Here is a 24,444-nt window from a genome sequence, read left to right on the forward strand (position 1 = left end):
CTAACTCTGGAGAAGAGTTACCAAACAACCATTCGGGAAAATTTGTCTCTCTAACTAACCCTCTGTATGAGGAAGACTATGTTGTTCTTATGGCCAATCATGAGGAGGGTAAGGGTTCTCCAAACGCTTTTGTTTCCAAGCCACAGTATATCCTTGTTAGTAGAGAGAAAGTCAATGATGATAATGCCCCCATTTTGAATGCTCAACAATTGGCTAATAAAAAGATTAATAATAAGGCCAACTCTATCCCTAGCTCATAATAATGTTTGCCCTAGCTCCAAGCCTATTCAAACAGAGACCATGACTTTGAATGATTCGAACCTCAGTATTGCTGCACCGTAGGCTCAAGGTGAGGAAGCCTTTACAGAAGTTAACAAAAAAAAAAAAAATTAAGGAAGGAACCGCTAGTGGAAAGAATTGTGAAAGGAGCAATAAAATGCAGAACAATGTCATTCCAAACTGCTTCAATAGGCTATGTAAGCCTAACAACACCTCTAATAGTCAATGATGAACTTAAATATACATAGTTGGAACATCAGAGGTCTTGAAATGCGTGATAGAAAGTATATTGTGAGAAAATGGTGCAATAAGTTACATAATAAAGATATTATATGCTTACAAGAAATTAAAGTCTCTAGGTACCATGCTTTTAACACCCTCAAATTTCGTTAGGATAAAGCTGTGTTTATATTCTGGTCACCAAAGAGGAAACGGGGGTGTGGCGTTATTAATTGGTCCCAACCTGGTTGACAATCTAGTTTCTTACAATTTCTCTTCTTGTCATAGGGCTATTTGGGCAAACTTTAAGTATGAGGACACTGATGTCAGCATTTGCAATATCTATGCTCCAAATGACTATAGAGATAGATCTAGACGATGGGACTGGTTAGCTGATAATCTTACAGAGATCAACTGGATCTTCACAGGAAGACTTTAATATGATTGAGGATTATCGAGATAAGAGGGTTGGGATAAGACATGAATGGAAAGGTGATGAGTTGTTCTTTTGGTCCAAATTTAAAAGAAGATTGAAAATCAAGGATCCTCTTGAAAACTGCAGACATGAAATTTAAAGGTATTTGGTTTACTTGGTGAAACAATCAAGTCAATTGCAGAAGAATTATTGTAGATTGGATAGGGTCTGAATCCCTTTATCTTTCCATTTCTTCACTATCTAGGGAAATCCCCCATTAATGTCATGTCGGCTAGTCTTTCTGATCACTCTCTTATCTCTGTTAACTTTCAGCTTGCTCATGATAAGGGGGATACTCCCAAGATTAGAAAAAGCCCTTAAAAATTAAATACCTCCCTGTTAAATGATGAAGATACAAATAATGCCATTAGAAATGCATTTGTTCTCTCAAAATTCTGCAATGGCAATTGCTCTGTTAGGCATAATTGGGAGTCTATGTTTGATACTTGGAGGAAGTTGTTTCAAATCATTGGGACAAAGGAATCTAAAGACAAAAGAATGAAAGAGAATATATATCAAAAGAGATTGAATGAAATTGAAAAAGATTTATAAGAAAGAGGTAATGAAGTTGTCCTAGAAAATGATTTGATTAATACTAAAATCAGTAAAATGTAATTGAGGAAAATCCAGAATCATAAAATTCAAGGGCAAGAAGTTAGAGCCAAGGCCAATTGGCTTAAGGATGGAGATAGAGGGTCTAAATATTTCGTTAACCTCGTCAAAGCTAAACAGTGTAGAGAAAACATTGAGTCTATACAAATTGACAATGGCCTCAGGTAACAACAAAGAGATTATGTGTGCTCTCCATAATCATTACAAAGTCCTCTTCACTTCTGAGATGGACCATGACAGGGTGGAGAGCCTTAGAAATTGCCTGAAATTTATCCCCCACAAAGTCAATAGAGAGCAAGTTAAAATTCTTAGCCAGAGCATTGACATTCAGGAGATTGAGGACACTATTATATCCATGGCAAATGGTAAGTCACCTGGTATTGGCACTATACCTGCAGAGTTTTATAATAAGAGCAGAGAGTGGATTGCTATAGAATTACTTCAGTTATATAATGAGGCCTATGAAGTGAGCCCCCTTGGTGAAAATATTAACAGAGGAGTGATCAAGTTGTTACCTAAAGGAGGGGATAAGTCTCACGTTAAAAACTGGAGACCAATCACTCTTTTGAACTTATCTTATAAGATTATTGCAAGGCTTCTAGCTAGAAGGACTGCTCATATGCTTAATGATATTGTTTCAGTTTCACAGACTAGCTTAATCAAAGGGAGATACATTCTTGAAAACCTGATCACTAGTTGGGAGGCCATGCAATGGGCTAAAGATAGTGGGCAGAATGCTAGTATGATCCTCCTTGATTTTGAAAATGCCTGTGACAGAATTGAATGGCAATTTGTGATAGGAGAATGGGATTTCCTCCCTTCTTCTACTAATGGGTGAACATTCTTTTCAAAGATGATTCTATTGTCATTGAGGTCAATAGAGAACTCTCAGAGTCAATTGTTTTTGGTAGGTCTATCAGGCAAGTTTGCCCTCTTGCCCCTTCTTTGTTTGTGTTGGCAGAAGATGCTATGTTTTATGTTCTCAAAATCCTTAAAGGTATCAAGCTTCCTAATAATGATGAGTTGATCTTAGAGCAGTTTGATGATGACACAACCTTGTTTATTATACTAAAAGAGATTAATTTTGACAATATGCTTGATAGACTCCTTTTCTTTTGTAGAGCCTCTAGAGCAAAAACTCTCAAATGAAATCTTCTATTAATGGATGGGATGATTCCCCCCTGGTTGGATCCTGAATAAATGTTGGCAATGGGTGGGCCCTCACAGGATTGTGAGATACCTAGGCATACATTTCTCTGTGAATCCCTCCCTTAAAGAGATGTGGAACAGCATTTATAGCAAAATAGAGAACAAACACAAAAAGTGGCAAACACATATGCTTTCTTTGGCAGGAAGAGCCCAAGTAGTTCAAAAGGCTCTCTTAGAGATTTTCTTTGGTCTAATGGCATGGGTAATAAAAGGAGACATTGTGTTAAGTGGGAGTGGTGTTGTCTTCCTAAGAAGTTGGGGGGCCTGGGAATGAGGGATGTTCGCTAACAAGGCATAGCCCTAGCTTCCAAATGGATTATTAAAACCGTAAATGGTAATCAGTCATGGAAAGTGCTGATCAGAAATAATCTCTCAAGAGCCAAGATTAAGAAAGGTAAGCAGTGGACTGAGGTTCCTACCATTGATATTGTCATGGAAGATTTTAAGACAAAAGTTGCAAGATCTAGTGTTTTCCTATCTTTGTGGAAGGCTTGGAGCCAAGTAAGACATATGTTATGCTCTAGGGATGCAGTTGGTAAGTACCCATGGTATAGTGGTAAGTATAGTGGTAAGGATAGATCTTTATGGTGGGGGGTTACTCTAAATAATAAACCTTTGCCCTTACTCAATGTTGTTTTGCTAAAGCCTGGAAGAGTAAAGGCATCTTGATGCTGCAAGATATTATAGTTGAGAAGCAAATGGGTTCTTGGGAAACTCTTAGAAATAAGTTCCAACTGCCCTCCTCTTAAAAGAAAACTTACACTTAAATTAATAAGGTTGTTGGTAAGTTCTTTCCTGGCAAAATCTTCAACACTAGCCAGTATATTGATCAGGGGAAGTGGACTGATGGTAATTTTTTAAGAGATTCTTCTTGGAAGCAGATTTATAATTTGATGAATTATGATAAGGCTATCATTAATAAAATCAATAGAGCCTAGGGCTTTAGTTGGTCATGTACTAAATGGCAATTTTTCTTTGATTTGTTTTGGCATTCTCATGTTGAGCCCAAAAAGGTTTCCTTTAGGTGGTTGTTGATTCTTCGGAAACTTGTTATTGGTTATTTTCTTTCTCTATTGAGAAAACAACATATTATATGCTCCTTGTGTAATTGTCTAGAGTTATTTAAGCATCTTTTCTTTGAATGCAGTTTTGCTTGCAAGATTTGGTTTATGTTTTTGGTAACCCTGTTAAGTGGAAGCATAAACAATGTCTGTCTTGGCATGAAATAGTTGCTTGTTTTGTTGATAAGTTTGATTCTAAGCTTAATGCCTTTTGGTTTGCTCTTATTAATGAAGTGCTATGGTTCATCTGGAAGCAAAGGAATGAGGAAATCTTTCAGCATAGGCAGTGGGACCTTATTGGGTTTTCTATAAAAATCACCCTCTATCACATAATGTTTCAGGTCATGGCCATTCTGGAGGAGCCAAGAGAAAGATTCCTGTCTTATCAAAGAAGGCAAAATGATCATTTTCAAGGAGGACATTCAACTGCCCAACTTTGTAGCTACAGAACTTGGTACAAGTTCCTATAAAAATGGTGGGCAGCAGGAGCAAGGGCCTAATATTGTGGAAGAAGACACTCTCTCAAGTTACTCAAGCAAACATGACTAGTGACACTCATGGTATTGGTTTCAACAGTACTCAAGAGAATTTTTCTTTCTATGGAGATGCCTATGGTAATCCCATCTATAGGAGCAATGATAATGAAAGCAGCAATAGCATCCAAGAGCAAGTCTCCTAATATGGAGATGGTTGGGATCACCCCATTTACAAAAGCAGTAGCAACGATGGTTGGAACTAGTGTTTTTTTGTGTATTCAGCTATCTTTTTTTGTCTCTTGTTAACACTGTCACCACTGTATATCAGATCTAATTGTAGCCATGGCATATCCAGTCTGATGATAATTCCATACTGAACTTCTCGACATCTTTTTTGATGTTCTTTCTTGCTCCTGCATTACAATTGATACTCTATCTCTTATAGAAGAAATTGTTGCTTACTCATTGACATTGATCCTGTTGATGGTAAGAGTGTTGTTATTCATGATTTGAACATCTATGGTCTATCTCAAAAGATTGCACTAGCTTGGTGGAAGTTGATGACAAAGCTAAGTCTAGTAGAGTTCATAAAGTCACTCATTATCTCTTGCATTCTAGGATTAGAGTAGGATCCCTAACCCTTAACCTGTTTGCAATTTCTTTCAAAACTTTGTTAGAATCTTATCAAGTGTTTGCATTGTCATATCATTCACAAAGAATATTGATAAACCTAGAGTGAATAGCATAATTCCCATTAATTACCAGCATATATCAAGCCAAAAGAGGAACCCTCAAGTCAACTATGTGATCTTTTTACAGGCTTAGCATACACCATATCTTTTCTCAAGAGAGGATAGAGTGTCCTTTGGCACTTTATTCTTTGTTAGTGTGGTCATTAAACACTCATCAACAAGTGTTGTGCTATAGCTCTTTCAAATCTTAGTTCTCAATGATCCGAATAACATATCTTTGGGCCCCCCCACTAGGTAATTCTAAGATTTTACCCAATATTCTTCTCACCAACAAGGATCGCATCAAGTTGGATGGCAAAACCCTCACCCTTTACCCAATTTACAGATGAATTCTTCATCTCCTCGAGAAGATCTGGCCCACACACCCTACCTCCTATTGGTTCCCAAAACCACAGAGTGGAAATCCAAGAGATTGCCACTTCTCCAATAGGATTTCTCAATCAATTATGGCCAGCGAACAGGAATGACTTTAATTCCCCTGCACTTCAGGCTTCACTACAGCTAGGCGAATAAACCTTCACCTCAAATGTTGACTACTTGGTTCAAAATTTTTCTATAGCGAATTTAAGCTTTGTGAGTTCTTCGTTTAGCAAGGTCTTCAAACTAGATCAAAATGAGATTGAATGAATTGAATTAATGTTTTGTATAATATTTGTTAGTAATGGATTTTATGCTTGTAAGAAGGAAGATACAGATTTTTTGACTTCAAATATAAATACAATAATAATACTTCAATGATTCAAAAGACCAATGCCTTTGCTTATTCCGGCAACAGAGTCAACTAAAATGAAGATTATCATGTACAACTTTATAAAGTTCTATGCACTTAAACTAGAAACAATGTAATAATCGAAAAGCGACGGATCAAGTATATATATGTAATTTTAAACTAGTCCAGATTGCACTTTAACTCCTAAGGTAGGGAGACAAACTGGACATAGATATGGAAACAATTTAATATTCCACTATATCTAAGATGATCGAGTTTAAAATGCCATAAATGATCCAGTCCACTTATCTGGCATTTAAATTGCTTACAGAATTTAAAGATGATTTAAAAGGACGAATCAACTACAGTTTAAATCTTCATGCCTTAAATATAAACAAAAGGCTTTTTATTTATCATTACAATATTATATTTGAATTTTGTATTACAAAGCCAGATTTTGCTCCTTATTCCTCCTTACAAGTGAATGTAAAATATTTTTCCTTGTGGAATGTGTCTTGTTTTTTGTTTACAAATGTCTCCTTATTTATATCCTAATATTTAAAGGAATGTAGCTTTTCAAATTGAACAGTCACTTCCTTATAAAAATAAATCACACCCCGTTTATGATAATCGATCTGGTGTTTAATTGGTCTAATGTCCGAACTTTTGCCAAATCAAACTATGGACCAACTTATGTATTTCAAACATTACGGAAAATTAATCGCCTCTACATGCAAACTGCATGAATTAACTCCAAGTCACAATCTTTTATAGTCTTTGAATGTCCTTCTATTGGTGAGAGTAAAACAACTTGGTTCATATCAATTAATCACTGAGATTAATCGCTCAACCTTCCTCACTACTGAAAAAACAACAACAATTAATTTCCGTCTGAAGTCAAATCCATTGTGGCTTTGTTCCTCATACACATATTTAGATATGGTTTGTTTACAGACTCATTATAGCCCATCTGATAATAGTATCACTGTTGTCACTGCCATTTCATCATTAACTAGCATGATGTTTTGACATGGTTATTGTTTGCCGTAAATTCTCCATCGCATATGCACGATAACCTCCAGTGACTTCACGAGATTTCCAATTTTCATATCTTTATAACTGTGAAGCCTGTCGTGCGATGCTGCTCTTCCTCATAACCTTCAATTTCAGGTATTTGTCAGTATATGCCAAAACTTTTAATATTATTATCCCTTTATTATCAGACTGCTGCACATACGCAACACCCCCAATCTTGGTTATAAAATGCATGATTATTCTGAGTTTGTTCAACTCCACAGAGTAGTTTCTCTATGCATTCGCTATTTTTTTTCATAGTATGACCAAACAGTCCTTGGTCTTTTATAAGCTTGCTGTAATAATGTGCATCGCTTTCCCGGAATTTTTATGTATTTATATTGCTGCTAGTCACAACTGATTTGATCCATCTAGATTTTAAAGATATTTTCCCCATATCAATGCTATATGTTATATGAGGAATGGAATTGCTATTCATCTTCCTGTTTTTTATTTTTCTATCTTGACTCTCAACACCCGATGACTTTAATATTTAGCATCGTATTCAACTCTGTTTGAACTTGTTTATTTTCTCCCAATTGTATATCTCAATCTTGCCTTTTTTTGGTTGAGGCTCAAAATTTCTGGACATAATGCTCATGTGACCCAGTTCTGGGTATAGTATAATCACTTCACCTTCATATCATGCTGGAGAAAACAGGTGTGCAAAAACACTGACTTGTATGATCGTTTCAGTGTTATATGACAAGGTCATTAAGTTCTGCCCTTACTACACATATGTGAATAAAAGTATAGAATGGATTATAGAACAAAAGATTTGAGAGAATGCTCAAATGGAGGCCCTAATTTTGCAAAAAATAGGGCTCCATCAGTGGCTCTTGTTGAGGACATATGCCGCTTGTGGGCATGATGAGAATCCAGCTATCTTTGGAGGAGCAGACCGAGCATCCGTGCTCAACATGATGCAAGGTGAAATTGGGTGACCCCAGGCCACCCAAAAAGTGAACATCAATCCTTTCCTCTATTAAACACCCGATTTTGATCATATAACACTTTGGATCTCCTGATCACAGTACTAACTCCCTTCATCATTTGCTTAGGATCAGAATTTGCCCTTCCCTTATCAATAGGAGTATCTGAAAAGGAACCTATTTCATAATCATTTGACCCCAACATTTGATTTCTTGCTGAATTAGATGCATCATCCTTATGGACAATACTTGTTGATTCCGTTTGATCAATCCGGTCTTTGTTGAATGGAATATCCCTTGGGTCATGTATTTGATCAATCATACAAACATCCAGATTAATCTTTTCTGCTTGAATGTCTCCTTGCATGCAATCTGATCCATCAACATACTCAAGACATTTCTTCTCCTCACATTAAGGTTTTGATGATAGCTCACATTCATAAGATATTTATCAAGAATTTGATCAAACGGGACACTTGGAAATTTTTCAAAACCACACATATCTGACTTCACCTCACCTTCACATGTTTGATGTGCTTCCTGCTCATAGGATGAACTAAGAGATGTTTCACCTTCTGAGTACATATCATGAGTTTTATCAACTTCAAAAATATCATTAGACATGCTATCCTCATCATGATGCAGATGGATTTGACTGTATAGAAGATCCCCTTCAAACAATGGATTCAAGAACATAGAAAATTCAGGCATACTATCATGAGAACTTTCATCTGGACCATCAAATGTGTCATCAACAAGACTAATGTCTTCATTATCTCCTGAAACTTCCTCCTGTCCATATATTGTATGCAATTCTATTTCATCTTCACCATATGATTCATGTGAATTACCATCTCCTTCATCTAGTACCCCTTGAGAATGCACTAACCCATCAACTTGCTCACAATGGTGAATTGAGAAAAAATTGGACCATTTCTTTCAACATGTTTCTAATATTCTAGATCTAACAAGGCTGAAATTTCTTCCACACTGACAGAATCCTCTTCCTCATTTTCATATTCACTGTCATATGTTGGCATATAAGTATCATCATGGATGGATTCTTCCTCGGATTGTCCACAAATTTCTTCTCCATTCAAGTCTCAAAGATCATTTTGTTCTTGTAGCTCTTTGATATATCTGTCTTCCTCTCCATCAGCTTCTAATATCTGAAAAAGAAGCTTCAGATCGGGGTCACTTAATGAGACTCCCAATTCAAAAAAATTCTTTATAAATTCCATGTATGGGGGTATGATGTCTAATGGTATCTCATGATAAATGTTTGTCATCCTCATGTACAAATGCGCCAAAGACTCCCCTTCAAATCTCTCCAAACTAAAAAAGGCATCAAGTGGAGACATGTCAAGATCTTCCATGTTGCAATTTTGATTTTCACACTATTCATAACACATCTCATCTTCCTCGCTTGCATCATGAAATCCACTTAGGAACCATTGTTCAAACTCTTTCCAAGATGAGATACTTTGTGAAGGTAATGATTCATATGCTTGTCTCGCATTGTCTTTCAATGTCCTGACAAATAATTTCATCACCTAATCTTTTGCATCGATCTCATAATCTTGTGTGAATATATAAAACAATCCAAATATTGAAGTGTTGATTCATCCCCTTCTCCATGGAACTTTGGTAGAAGTTGTGAAAGTTTTGGGGATAACTTGCTAAGCTCATAATAAAAATTGCTGAAATCCAATGGCCTAATGCCATCTAGAATAAAAGGCTTTCTTTAAAATGATCGATACAATTGAAGAAACTATCCACAATCTCCTTTTGAGTCTTCTCCCTTAGCAGAGCTACCAAATAAAACTTTATTGAATAAAGTCGCCACCTCTTTCGAGGAAAATGTTGATTTGTTGATATTTCGGGTTCTTACTTCCAACAAAGTGTATTTTGAAAATATCTCTGGTCTGTGAAACTAGATTGTTTGGGTAACTGCAAAATAGGAATCTATTGGTTCCCAAAACCATAGATTGGAAATCCAAGAGCTTAACACTTCTCCAATAGGATTTCTCAATTAGTTATGGCCAATGAACGGGAATGACTTTAATTCACCTGCACTTCAGGCTTTGCTACACCTAGGCAGGTAAACCTTCACCTCAAACGCTAACTGCTTGGTTCAAGGCTTTTCTATAGTGAATTTAAGCTTTGCGAGTTCTCCAGTTGGCAAGGTCTTCAAACTCAATTAAAATGAGATTGAATGTTGAATGTTTGAATTGAATGAATGTTTTGTATAATATTTATCAATAATGAATTTGATGCTTGTAAGAAGGAAGATATAGATTTTCTAACTTCAAATATAAATAAAATAATAATACTTCAATGGTTCAAAAGACTAGTGCCTTTGCTTTTTCAGGCAACAGAGTCAACTACAATGAAGGTTATCATGTACAACTTTATAAAGTTCTATGCACTTAAACTAGACACAATTTAATAATCTAGATGTGACCGATCAAGTATATATATGCAAATTAAAACTATACCAGATTGCACTTTAACTCCTAAGATAGGGAGACAAATTGGACATGGATATGGAGACAATTTAATATTTCACTACATCTAGGATGATCGAGTTTAAAATGCCATAAATGATCTAGTCCACTTATCTGACATTTAAATTGCTTACAGAATTTAAAGATTATTATACATGGCGAATCAACTACACTTTAAATCTCCATGCCTTAAATATAAACAAAAGGCTTTTTATTTATCATTACAATATTATATTTGAAGTCATAAAATCTATATCTTCTTACAAGCATCAAATGTTACATCCTAATTTTTGACCTAATTTAAAATATAGCCGTTGATGTTTACATGAAGTCAATTGATAGTTTAATTCATTATAATCTTGCAAAATGGCAAGATGGTTAGTCGTTATAATTTCAAGTAAAGATAACAAGCTAGTTGGTCATTTATCATGAATTCATGGAATTGAGAAGATGGTTAACCGCTATGATTATTTATGATTAAATAATATATAATTTAACTACGGAGAATTTCCTTGCAGAGAACACGTCAAGGGGTGGAAGCATTATCAGAAAAGAATTAGGCACAAGAGCATCACCATCACTGGGCAGATGGGTTGAGAACCTAACGACTTGAAACAGGATACATCTGTCGGACCCGAATGAGCTATTTAAATAAATAATTTGAGAAACATAAATAATTGAGTTAAAATATATAACGTACCTTAAAGGATTTAATATGATCTTTCACCTTATTATTATAATAGATATATTTATATACGTGCATATAAATATAAAAATGATATGGCACCATTTTATTATAATAATTTAATAAAGTGATGTTACCCTGTTAATATATTTACATGTACATAAATAAATATAAGATTATAATAATATTCAAAATATAATAACATTTGAATTATAATATTCGAATTATAATCTTCCAACTCTATTCTTTCCATTTAAATATCTTCCATTTAAATTTCTTGCTTTTAACCGATTAACACTTGGCATGAAAATCAATTTAATATTTAGCATTTCTTTTCTTTTCCCTCTCTTTTTCCAATCGATTTAATACTTGGAATTCGAATGGGTGAATAATCTTTTTGTAACCGGTAGGAGCCAAGAAGTCATGGTTCGTTCCTTTATATGGAAGCCAAGAGAAGTGTTGGACACATTACCTCCATAGTTCTAGATTCCTTTTGCAGTTTTATTTCCAGATTTCTTTAGCCGACTTTATAGCAATATACAGTGATTTACCCCTCCAAATATCAATTAATAACTTGAACAAATAGAGCGATATCTATTCCTTGCCGTGCAAGTAATTTCGGCTGAGAGCACTGAAGGTGACGTCTCAAGCAGTTGAAGAGATTGAAGAAAGTTCAATATCATCAAAACATTTCCAAATCATTAACAGGTCATGGGATTACCATTCCATTATGTTTATTTATTTCTATAGCAGCCGGCTAGGCTCAGGATTATCTTTCTTACCCATGATTACGTTATAAGCTTGCTGAATAATCCATGATATGATTAAAGAATCTTCTTCTTACTTCATAGTTTTCTGATTCATCATAAAAGAGTCGAATAGTATCTCTTATGGGAGAGTTTTTCAATGCAATAAACCTGAAAAAAAAATACAATAACATCGAATTTCATAGCAACAATCCTCAGCATTTATCATGATGATATCTTGTTTGAATTTACAAATTCACCTTCTTTAAATTTAACCTTGTTCATGGCAAGTGAACGCCAAATAACCATGGTATGGATCCATCAATTATTATGCCAATGGATATTAGAATCAATTCTGGAATCTTTAAAGAACATAATCATATAATCATAGATTGTGAAATGCTGGATGCATGTAATCTTCTTGTATAATTGACAGAGTTGATTGCTCTGAAATCCGAACACCTAAGATTCACCAGTTGTATAGCGATGGAAAAGGGTGAAGAGGTGAGATGGAGTTTGTAATGATTTAGAAAATAAAAGTCAGATATGATACATTTAATCTAGAATAATATCATTTAATAGCTCAAGCATGTTCATGTTATTGTAATCTCCCATTGTCAAGTCGAGTGGTATAGATACCAGGATTGCTCAGTAGATGACAGATTTTCCAAGTCCAATTCCGGGTAAGGAGGGTCTTTCTCATTAGAGATTGTGTGGGAAATAAAGTTATTGTCCAAGGTTGGGTGGTTAAGCCCCTAACAATGTTTCACCTCTCCCCAAGTTGTCGGACGTACAATAGACAAAGATAAGCTATGCATTCAATTGTTTTCGAAAACACGTAGTTTTACTTTTATGAAGTATATGCAAGAAGAGCGTAAGATTAATTGAGTTTTCTCATCATTACAGTTATTTTACATTTAGATATGAGTGAAAGATTTATCTAATGGATTGTTATATCAATCTTTCATTTATATGAATAATAAATATGAGCATATCTTCTAATCTTATGTTATTGCCATAGTTAAGCAATCAAAAGGAAAAGAAATGATATAGTGGTATCTGAAGCCCTAATTGAATCAGTGGTATGTGATGCCCTAAGTGATACAATGGTATCTAAAGCCCTAAATGATACAGTGGTATCTGAAATCCTAAGTGATACAGTGGTATCAGGAGCCCTAAATGATCCAATGGTAATCGATGCCCTAATTGATACAGTGGTATGTGATGCCTAATTTTATATAGTGGTATTTAATGTTAATCGTCGTTTAATTTCGATGTAGCAGTATTGGATGGTAGTTGTTATTTGATATTGTTATAGTGGTATTTGCGAACTAATCTGAATGATTGCAAAAACATTCTTACAATGATTTATCGGTTCAAATTCCATGGTATGTGGTTTTTAATTTCTACAATAAAATCATTGATGGCGTTTTAAGTTCTTAGTTAAGAAATTTTATTTAACTAATTTTAACAGTAAATCTTATTCACATGAACATGACTGATATAACTATCTTCCTATGGAAATGAAGTAATAATTGTATTCTATGAGTATGTTAGTTGTTAATTAAAACCCAAGGGAAATCTGGTTGTTACATCAAACGCATTATTGACAAATATTATACAAAACATTCATTCAATTCAAACATTCAACATTCAATCTCATTTTGATCGTGTTTGAAGACCTTGCCAACCGGAAAACTCGCAAAGCTTAGATTTGCTATAAAAAAGCTTTGAACCAAGCAGTCATTGTTTGAGGTGAAGCGGGGGAATTAAAGTCATTCACGTTCATTGGCCAGAAATGGTTGAGAAATCCTATCGGAGAAGTGGCAAGCTCTTAGATTTCCGATCTCTAGTTTTGGGAACCAACAAATTGGCAACCCTACTGGGGAGAGTTGCTCATGGTATATATTGTGAAGTTACCCAAAATTTCAGATTTCGTAGAACAGAATCAGAAAGTAGTTGTATCAGTTTGTTTGGAAGAGTATTCTGCTAGAAGCAAGAACACAAAAGATCAATACATTCGTCAAAAGAAGTGACAACTCTATTCAATAAAGATTTCAATCGGTAGCTCTGCTAAGGGAGAAGACTCAGAAGGAAATGGTGGATAGTTTTTTCAAATATATCGATCATTTCAAAGAAAGCCTTTTATTCCGAACGGCATTAGGCCATTGGATTTCAGCAATTTTGCTTATGAACTTAGCAAGTTATCCCCAAGACTTTCACAACTTGTACCAAAGTTCCATGGAGAATGGAATGAATCAGCAATTCAACATTTGGATGCATTTTATACATTCATAGAAGATTATGAGATCGGTGCAGAAGATCAAGAGATGAAGCTATTTGCCAAGACATTAAACAACAATGCGAGATAGGCATGTGAATCTACCTACACAAAGTATCTCTTCTTGGAAAGAGTTTGAAAAATGGTTCTTATATGAATTTCATGATGCAAGCGAGGAAGGTAACATGTGTTGTGACTGGTATGAAGATCAAAATTGCAACATGGAAGAAGATCTTGACATGTCTCCCTTGATGTCTTTTTCAGTTTGGAGAGATTTGAAGGGGAGTCTTCAGTGCATTTGTACATGAGGATGACAAACATTTATCATGAGATACCATTAGACATCATGCCCCATTAGTGGAATTTATAAGGAAATTTTTGAGTTGGGAGTCTCCCCAAATGACCCTGATTTGAAGCTTCTTTTTCAAATATTAGAGGAAGGTGATGAAGACGAAGAAGGATATATCGAAGTGCTACAAGAACATTATAATCTTTCAGATTTGAATCGAGAAGAAGTTTTTGGTCAGTCTGAAAGAGAATCTGCCCATGATGATACTTGTATAACAAAAAATATCAGTGAATGTGAAAAAGAGGAAAAAGATTCTCTCAGTGTGGAAGAAATTTCAGCCTTGTTAGACACGGAATATCATAAACATGTTGAGAAAAGTGGTCCAACTTTTTTATCAATACACCATAATAAACAAGTTAATGGATCAGCACGTCTTCAAGGGATAGATGAAGGAGATAGTAATTCACATGAATCAAATAGTGAAGATAAAACAGAGTTGCGTATGGCATATGAACAGGAGGAAGTTTTAGGATATATTGCTGATGAAGACATCTATCTTGCTGGTCAAGCAGATGATGATTCTCAAAAAGATGAATTTAGTACATTGTTTGATGACATTATATGTAGTGATGATCCAGCTGAAAGCTCTTATGAAGGAATGCCTAAATTCTCTATGTTTATCAATCCATTGCTTGAAGAGGAAACAGAAAAAGATATGGCTGAATTCTCTCTGTTCGTGAATCCATTATTTGAAGAGGATTTTCTTTCCAATCAAGTTCATCAGCATCATGATGAAGATAGCAGTCCTAATTTTGAAGTTGATGAAATTCATGGTATGCATTCAAAAGGTGAGACATTTTTCAGTTTATCCTATGAGCCGGAAGTAAATCAAATGTGTGAAGATAAGATGGAATCAGCCAAGCACGGTGAGAAAAATGTGTTGAAGGGTAGTTCTGAAAATTTTCCACGTGTCGTATGTGATGGAGTTCTTGATGAGAAAGAGGTAACATTTCCTGAATATGAATTATCTTTGAAACCATCTTCTAAAGAGAAACATCTCGAGTATAGGGCAGATTATGTGCAAGAAAACAACCAAGCAAAAAAGACTTATTCCAATGCTTGTATAACTGATAAAAAGTATGACTCAAGGGATTATCTGTTCAGCAAAGACTACTTTGATGAAGCAAAACAAGTGAGTGTCATCCACAAGGGTGATGCATCTAATACAGCAAGGTTCAAAGTGTTACATAATCAGAACTATATGTTCGATAGAGGAAAGAAACAGTGTTCACTTTTGGGGGGGCCTAGAGCCACCCAATTTCACCGTGCATCATGCTAAGCATGGATGCTGTAATAACCCTAGCTGGTTATAGTTGTGTTGGTAAACAGATTTGTCACTATAGAAGTTGCCCAACGGAGTGTATGTGGCAAATCGTTCACAACAGTTGGATAGGCCCTTGATATCCGGCCTTCCTCTGCTTTTAGAGGGGCAGCTCCCTCGTAAGATGAAATTTTAGATTTTTCAATAAAGATAAGAAGAACTTAGAAAATAGGAAGGAAAACCATTGACAGCGAATGCACCACACGCCTTCAATGTTTTCATAAAAATGATGTAAACTATTAATGAGAGCTATCAAGGACTACGCTTGAAAACTTTCACCAACACAATGCTAATTCAACCATCCACAAATACTCACATCATACCATGAAAGCAACACTTTAACAATCCAGATTCCTTGGAGAGAGAACGCTAAATGTACTTCCTTTTATTTCTTGCACCAAGAAAGAAAGAAATAACTGATTACACAAAAACAACAATTGTACACACTTTCCAAAAATTTCTTTATGATCAAAGCATAAGTGTTCCCTTGTATCCAAGTCCAAAAAGTCCCTTATTACATTGATTTCCAGGAATTTATAGCCAATCTAGAATAACCAACTTTTCAGGTTCGTAACTACCCAAAAAGTTAAAGTTTGGACTACTTGAAGATGATTCATAACCAACTCTAACCCTTGAAGCTTAACTACGGTTAGAAAAATGAAAACTAGAGTTAATTCTAAAGTTGACCTTTTTACAAAATACATCAATAAAATTCTAAGACAACTTTAGACAGAAATACTTCTAACTTTTAATTCTTTGAACTCATTCCTTGATCTGTAGGTGCTACCAGCAACTGAGTCAAGTTTTCCTTGTACGCTCTGAATGATTTGATGACTTGAGCCAAAGTTTTGTTCTTAATGATGATTAAACTCTGCATCTTCAGCTTACACAACTCATGTCTCTTTCTAATTTCATCCAATTCTGTGACACAACCTGCCAAGTTTTGAGCACAGGAGTTCAATGCTACTGAGAGACTGCTCAATCGCATCATAACACTAACATCTGAACTTTGTTTACTGCCAAGTTCGGTGTTGATTTTTGTCTCTATGCATTTCAAGATGGAAGACGTGTCTGGATTTTGAGAATGTTCACTAATAGGAATACCTTCTACGATCATCGGTATTTCCCCCAAGGCATTCTTTTTCAGTAACTTGCATGAGTTTAAGAATTGTTCTCCTTCACTCAATTGTTCATTCATACTATCATTCTTCCATCGGATGTTTTCCAGCCATATATCAATTTGCTCTTCTTCTCCAATGCTGATTAACTTTAGTGACTTGACTATATTGCTGTCCATGCCTTTAATCTCTACTAAATTGGCATCAATTTCTCTCCAGAATGTGTGTTGTTCCTTGAGAGTTGCTAGTTCTTTTTGAATGCTTTGTTGTATATGATCCGCTTTGGTAAATGTACCTTGAACATCTTGAAATAAGATTGATGCCTGTTCTTTCATGCTTTTTACCCACGCTTTCACCATTTTACCATAAGTTTGACATTTTCCTATGTTTCGAATGGTTTCTTCATCAAACATCTTCTTCAGATCTTTTGTACTTTCTGTGGATGAACTAGGATCTAGAAAGGAGTCACCAACCATCAATCTGATGCATGAAGAAAGAGCTCGGACTTGACAGTTGAGTTGATTCTTAACTTGCTTATCTCTCCTTGATTGTTCTATTAGGACAGCAGCTGACACTTGAAAATTGTGTTCTTTCCCTTCACGGGTAGTCCGGCCTAGATCCACTTTAGTGATGCTAAAATCAGATTCGTTTGCCTCATTTATGTCCTTCTCTGTGATTGGTTGTGCAATTTCAATAGATAAATTACCTGAAGTAGGGTTCACTGCTAGTCTGGAATCCATTTTAGTCTTCTTTATCTTTGTACTTCTGTGCATTAAGTCAGCTACAACATCGAGATTGGGCGCTTCCAATTGAATCATCCTTTTCTTCTTTCTCTCTAAACTTTGCTGTAACCAAGATGTTGAAATACTAGCAGATGGGCTGATTACTGAAGTAACCTGTAAGACTGTAGGTTATAAGTTCAAGTTATGCACATTTTCTACAACTGGCTCCTCTTGGATTGCTTCTGTGCTTTTAGGAGACAATGAGCGTGCAGGAGATGCTATGGATTGAATCATCTCATCTACAAATGAGGGTAAAGCATTCATCTCAGGACCTTCATCAATCATTTGTTGAATTGGCTTTAAGGTCTTCTCCTTGGGTTTTGATCTCTTCTTCTTGGTGATCACATTGAGTTCACATGTTGAAACTAGGTTAACTCGTTTATCTGGATCTTCATCATCATCTCCCCCTTGTGTACTATGTAAAGAGCCCGAGGATGTAGGAATAGAAGACGGAATGGCTGGAACTGATGTTCCTTCTTGAGAAATATTATTATTATTTACAATGCTTCTTCCTGTTGACTTAGTAGTAGTGGCTTCTTTGACTTTATTCTTTAACCAAGTCTCAGTTCGTTGAATCACAAAGAAAGTCCTTTCCTTGAGCTCTTTCAGTTCTGGCAGCGACCAATTGATATATGGCAATTCTAGTAATTGTATCCGCTCAAAGAAGTAAGGATCAATCAAGTCTGACCCGTCCTCTATTACGCCTATCACATCCCATCCCATTTTGTAATCAATGATTTGTTGTATTGTAAATCTCATCCAGTCCCTTTTTCTAACTTTGAAATCATTCTCACAATTCACCCAATAATCTTCCAATGTGGGGAAATGAAGATAGCCAGGTCCAAATGCCAAGTTATTTTTAACATACCCGCTACCATCAAATGGAAAGTGACTGTAGAAAGAGTGTAGAGTTATGTTCACCATGGATCTCTCAATATTTTGAGCGTCCAAGGAAGATAAACAACTATAATGTCCAATGCCAATTGGGAAAGGGATTGATCTTTTGTTCCTGCACTTTTTGTTTACTTGACCAATTTTCCTACAGACTTCTGAAAGTACCAACCTGTCATCTACGAAGCGAGGCAACATGAGAGGACAATCTTGGAAACCTCCAATGCGGATGTAAGTGAATCGAGGGTATTGTATGAAGAAGCTACCATAAATACTAATGAGACTGGCTGCTTCAGGAGAAATTCGAAGCCCTATGTCTCCTTGTAGCTCCCTGGCAGTGAGCATAGAAAAAGCATCATTCACCCTACAGAAGTGTGCATTGCTCTGTTTTAATTGCAACTGGGGGTAATAGTTATAAATTTGAGTGGTTAAGCTATACTCCCCATAAGGATTTAGACCGGGCCATGACTTCATACTTGCAATTGCGTACATTAGATATGAGGACATGTAAAATCCTTGATTTGCATTGAATCCTGTCAACTGGTAATGGAGGGCATCGCTAATCATCTCTCCCCAATCTATAAATTGTTTCCCAGTGGTGATGGTATTGATATACAAAAACATCCAATCTTGAAAATCTTCAGCTGTCTGATTTCCCACCACTCTATTGAGAAGAACTATCATATCAGAAATGTCTTCATTAAAGATATTCCTGCATAACATTCTTGGCAACTGTGATTGTCCTCGCCTGGGTTGATCGAGCCAACTTTTAGCAATAACATTGAGACATGTTTTCTTATTCTGATGGAAACCTGGGCACCTTCTTTAGAAATTTCTGTGAACTCCTCTCTTACTAGCAATCTGAACGTGATGGATATAGATATTGGGTCCAACCTTGCCACGACATTACCTCTTGCAGTCTTGATATCCCTCGAATTCTGATCATATGCCTTGATACATTCTAAAACCAATTCCACACATTGAACTGCGAGTGGATGTCCTCCTGCATGGGCCAGGCGACTTTCCAGCATTCAATGTGCCAAGGGTGATTTATCTTCTTTGCTCATCATCTTCCAGAAGTCTGCAATTTCTAAATGCCCCATCTTTGTGTCAGATATTTCGGGGAGCGTGGTTTTTAGTATCACAGGAGGTTCCTTACCCTGAAAATTATACCTCATATTATCACCTGTCACGGGCTGTCCTGGCAATAGTGCAGAGTCAATTGTCACTTTTCTTTGTAGTAAACTTGGTGCTGTGTTTTCTTCAGGAAATCATGTAACTTCATTAAAATCTTTTCTTCATTTTGGAGAATTCAACTCTCATATGCCACAGAGGCAAGCATTTTATCAAACAATTCTCTTGAAATATGTATGGTTTTGCTTCCTCTGTTTCAAACTATCAGTTGGAACAAGGCTAAGATTGATATCTTGACAATCGGGCTTTATCGTAGCATAGATTAGTTCCTAATTTGCTTGAGGTGTACAACATTTCATCAAATGGTTCATAAGCCACATCAGATACTCCACCATTACTACTCCTATGACCTCTAATGAAAGCTAAAATGAGGGATCAAATTGTCGAACAATTCACATGCTTTCTCTTCTTGATATATTACCTCTTTGTTGGATAGTGCGGGTTATATGAAGACATGTCAAAACACTTTATTTTGATAGCGTTGAACACTTTAAATTATGATACTTGGCTAAGGTCTTCAATATTTCCACATTTATTCTCCAACATGCAGCAACTTAGAAATGTTCCTGTTCGCAGTCAGGTTATTCATTTTGTCAAACAGATTGCAGGCACGTTTTAGCACATACGTTCCTTCCCTATTGATGAAGTTGCCTATTTTGTTTGATTCTCAAATTGTCTTCAAATGTCCTACTCACGTACGGGTCCACGGTTTATACTGGTGGCTTAGTCAAACAGATCACGTGCCTTCAACAATTTATGTGCTGCTCTAAAGTCTGTGTTAGCAGCTTAGAAACAACTGGTCTAACCGAGACATTGAATGCCACTATCTGTATTATTTCACATTTCCTTGTGGCAACGAGACAAAGAGAACAAACTATTTATACCATGCAACTGCTCTTTGTTCAATCTGCCAACTGTATGATATTACCCTCGACTGTATACGTGTTGGTCTTTGTCCATCAAGCCGCGGGTTTGGGCTTGCCTACGTGGCAGGGAAAACAAGCCGTATTCACCATGCAACTATTCTTTATCTTTGTTTTATACATCCTGGTCTTTGTTCACGGCTCGTCAACAAGAGTGTGAAGCTGGCCTAAGATATAAACAATGTACGAGCCTTTGTTCCATGCAGGGTTAAACAATCTCATATTTAATCGAATTTCAGATAGCCAAATCACTAACTGCATATATCATTTCTAACATTATCTTCTTGTGCAGGATTTTCTTTCAAATTAATTTTGAGATTCATGGTCCCTTTCTCAAAAAAGATTTCAAGTAGCACCATTTATGAGACCATAGCCTTATGACTGTGAGCTGATAATTGTGAGTCACATTGCCATTTCATCTTCAGATATTTCTTTTGAAATGCTCTTAGGCATTGATAGAAATGAGAAGTAGATTCATTTGGCCCCACTTTTCATGACAAAACAGGCTTCCTTCTTCTCTGTGTTGCGTATTCTAAAGTTCTAGAGCAATAATGACAGAGGATATTCATAAAATCATGGTTGGGAACAGACCTGAAAGGATTTGGACTGTGTGAATTGATTTATGGAGATTTGGATAAACCGTATTAAAATGGCAGTGTAGAAATTTTCATTTTTGCACACCCTGCCACCATTGTGCTTTAACCTCATCAACTGCCCTCGTTTATGCAAAGAAACCCTCATGTTTGCTTGAACGTACACATTTTGGTTCTTGTTTTGATTTTTGGTACAGGTTAAGATTAGGGCAAAAAGTTGGAGTACGGGGAGAGAGAGTAAGGCTAGTACGTGAAGAGAGAAAAGTTGAGTATGAAAACTCAAACCCTAACTCAAACCATGTACTTCTCTCTAAAAGGTTCTAGTACATGGAGAGAGAAAAGTACGTGGAGAGAGAAAAGTTGGGAGAGAGAGAGTGAAAACCCAAACCAAAACCTTAACCCGTACTTCTCTCTAAAGGTTTTAGTACGAGGAGAAAGAAAAGTCTAGGAAGAGAGAAAGTTTGATTTTTTTTTTTTTAAATAGGACTAATCTCTCTCTTACTGGATAATTAGTATAATTAAACCGTCTGTAAAATGTTTGGGTAACAAGTTGAACAATTTAGCTCAAATACGTCAATTTCCTTAAACTAATCAGAATTTTGACATTTTGTCAAACAGGTGGCAAGCAATTCAGTTATCACAATATGTACTGGTCTACTCATAATTCACCAAATGAATCAGACTTTCAAACTTTGGCATTGTTGAGTACTTCACAATTGACATAAACCCTCCCACACGCATACAAAATTCAGAATTGAAAATATTCTCAAGCAACTAACTCTGAATCACAATAGAACCGAAATGATTTCTATTAATTAGCCAAAGGCTGCAAAGATACCAACAAATTACTATTAGTTTTAAGGATCTCTGATAGAGAGAAAACTATTATATCAGAATGGAACAATTGCAACTATCCTTACTTGATATCTTAGACTGTAGAAGGAATGATGCAAACCTGTTTCTTTGTATGTCAGTTAATATAATCTTCAGGTTCAGCCGCTGTCCAGTAATCTCCAATATTGTTCACCAATGGAGTATCAAAGATATTAATTGTAATAACCTGCAGAGAAGAGAAGTAGATCGCTGGGACTTGTATGTCTTAGATTGATATTAATCCCAATGATCTCTCGGCACATATATACAAAGATGAAGAGTCATGTCTCTGTAGAGACATGACTCTACGTGACCAAAGGTCACATAGGGTCATGCCTCTACGTAGGCATGACTAGCTATTATTTTAAACATAACAGATGTTTACCGATCATCACATAATGTATTCCATTTGCAATCGGCAATATATATTTAATGTTACTTTGTAATCGGTGGTAGATACAAAGCCCCGATAATCTTCAAGACATAAGCCCGATACACATGAAGTTTATCTTGTGAATATTTAGAGACATTATATATATATAGCCTATTATTGCATTTGTAACCATCCCACGCAACTGTGACAGTTCTCAACACGACTGTGACTGTGTTCCCCGCACGACCGTGACCCCCATGTGCACGACTGTAACCCCCGCGCGTCTGTGTGTTCCCGCGTGGCTGAGTTTGATCTCGCATGTCGTATCTGAGCTTCATGCCCGTGTTCTCTGCGATTGCAACTGTGCCTACGATTGGAACCCGCGTTTGCAACTGTGCCTATTGTGTGTATTTCTAGTGACTATTCATGCGTCTGTAACCATCTCGCGTCTGTGCCCTTCGACTGAGATGCTGTGAGTGTGATCTTCCCACGACTGTGATCACGAGACATGCGATGACCTCCAATGACACGTGTTTCTCCCGTGACGACCATTTGTTTGCAGCCCGTGTTTTCTCATGGCTCCAGTGATCTACTTTATGATCGTCACTCTAACTCCATGTGCTCCACCGAGATTGATCCTACTTCTTTAGGGCTTTAGAGACTTTCTGAGGATGCTCTTGGGCCATTATCCGTGTATGGTAGACATTTGTTGCGGTTTTGTGAGTCTTCTGGTTTGGTGATCCTGAATGGCCTCTCCTACTTCCCTGGTTCTGAGATCTTCACTTGTTGGCCTCATTGTGGTGGTGCTAGTGTCATGGATTATGTTCTTGCCTATCTCTCCTTCATCCCGTGTATTCACAGTTTCACCATCTTGCACCTTCCTCTTGCGGATCACTCTCTCCTCAGCATTCATTGTAGCCTCTCCCCTTTTTCTGCGCCCTCACTCATGTCACCTCATCATTCTTTTATTACCGCTCACTTGCCCATTCGCTTCCATTTCATTGATGGTGACTATGAGCTCTTCTTCGCTCATCTTTCTAGACTCCTCAGCCCTTCGAGGTTCTTTGACTTGTTCGAGGCCACCTCCATGTTTGACTTACTCGCATCGGCTATTCTTAAGTCTACCACCCTTTCCATCCCTCACAACCCTCCCTTGCTCCTTCACAGCAAGCACTGTAATACTTGCCCCATGAACCAGTGGTTTGAATCAGACTGCAAATCCTTTTATCGTGTTATGCGCTCTGCTTTTGAGGCTCACTCCACCAACTTGGCCAGTATTCGCTCGTCTTATCTTCGCTTGCTTCGGAGTAAGAAGCGTAACTTCACTGCCTCAAAGTGTAAGTCACTTTGCTCCACACTGTTTAGCAATCCCCAGCTCTTTTGGCGTACTCTTTTCCCCCGTCATCCCCCTCCGCCTTCCACCCATGACTTTCACTCCCTTAAATCGCATACCATGGCCCTTTATGATATTCCTAGGCAGCCTTCCATTCACCCCCCCTCGCCTCCTTTCGTCTGCCTTTTCACCCCTTCCCACATTTCTGAGGCTATCAGATCCATGAAATGTAGTAGAGCTGCTGATGAGGAAAGTTTTCAGGCTGAGCTTTTCAAGTTCGGTGCCTCAGTTCTGGGTCCCTATCTCTCTATTCTTTTTAATAGAGTGATTCACACTGGGTTTCCGGTTTCTTGATCTAGGCACTTGATTCATCCCATTCACAAGACTGGGCCTGTCTCTGATCCGAGGAACTAGAGAACCATCATGATTGGGCACACTTTTGCCAAACTGTATGCTACTGCTCTTAATACTATGCTATCTGCGGAGCTCAACAAGATTGGTTGTAGGGCTAGAGGATAGGCAGGCTTTCGAATGGATTATCAGACTGTGGACCACATCTTCACACTACGGGCTATTATTAAGGAAGCCAGACACAAATCGGAAAAGGTATACTGTTGCTTTGTTGATTTTCACAAAGCTTTTGATTCTATTCCTAGGGTGGCTCTGTTTGAGAGACC

The 24,444-nt window shown here is 36.8% G+C and overlaps 1 protein-coding gene and 1 long non-coding RNA gene across 3 annotated transcripts in view; one reads left to right on the top strand and one right to left on the bottom strand.

The window, feature by feature from the left end:
• The window catches only part of LOC149580709 (uncharacterized), a 220,731-nt gene that overhangs the window by 97,099 nt on the left and 99,188 nt on the right, over nucleotides 1-24,444 (top strand). The window contains exon 4 of the long non-coding RNA XR_016354137.1: nucleotides 4,197-4,717. This is a non-coding gene — a long non-coding RNA (uncharacterized LOC149580709). Of the gene's footprint in view, nucleotides 1-4,196 lie in introns of the transcript that reaches the window.
• The window catches only part of MLO1 (Seven transmembrane MLO family protein), a 145,615-nt gene that overhangs the window by 84,696 nt on the left and 36,475 nt on the right, over nucleotides 1-24,444 (bottom strand). The gene's annotated exons all lie outside the window — the stretch shown is intronic.

The sequence above is a fragment of the Cupressus sempervirens genome, chromosome 1 (assembly GCF_028749045.1).
Source record: "Cupressus sempervirens isolate cs-2001-9-10 chromosome 1, ASM2874904v1, whole genome shotgun sequence".
Lineage (NCBI taxonomy): Eukaryota > Viridiplantae > Streptophyta > Pinopsida > Cupressales > Cupressaceae > Cupressus > Cupressus sempervirens.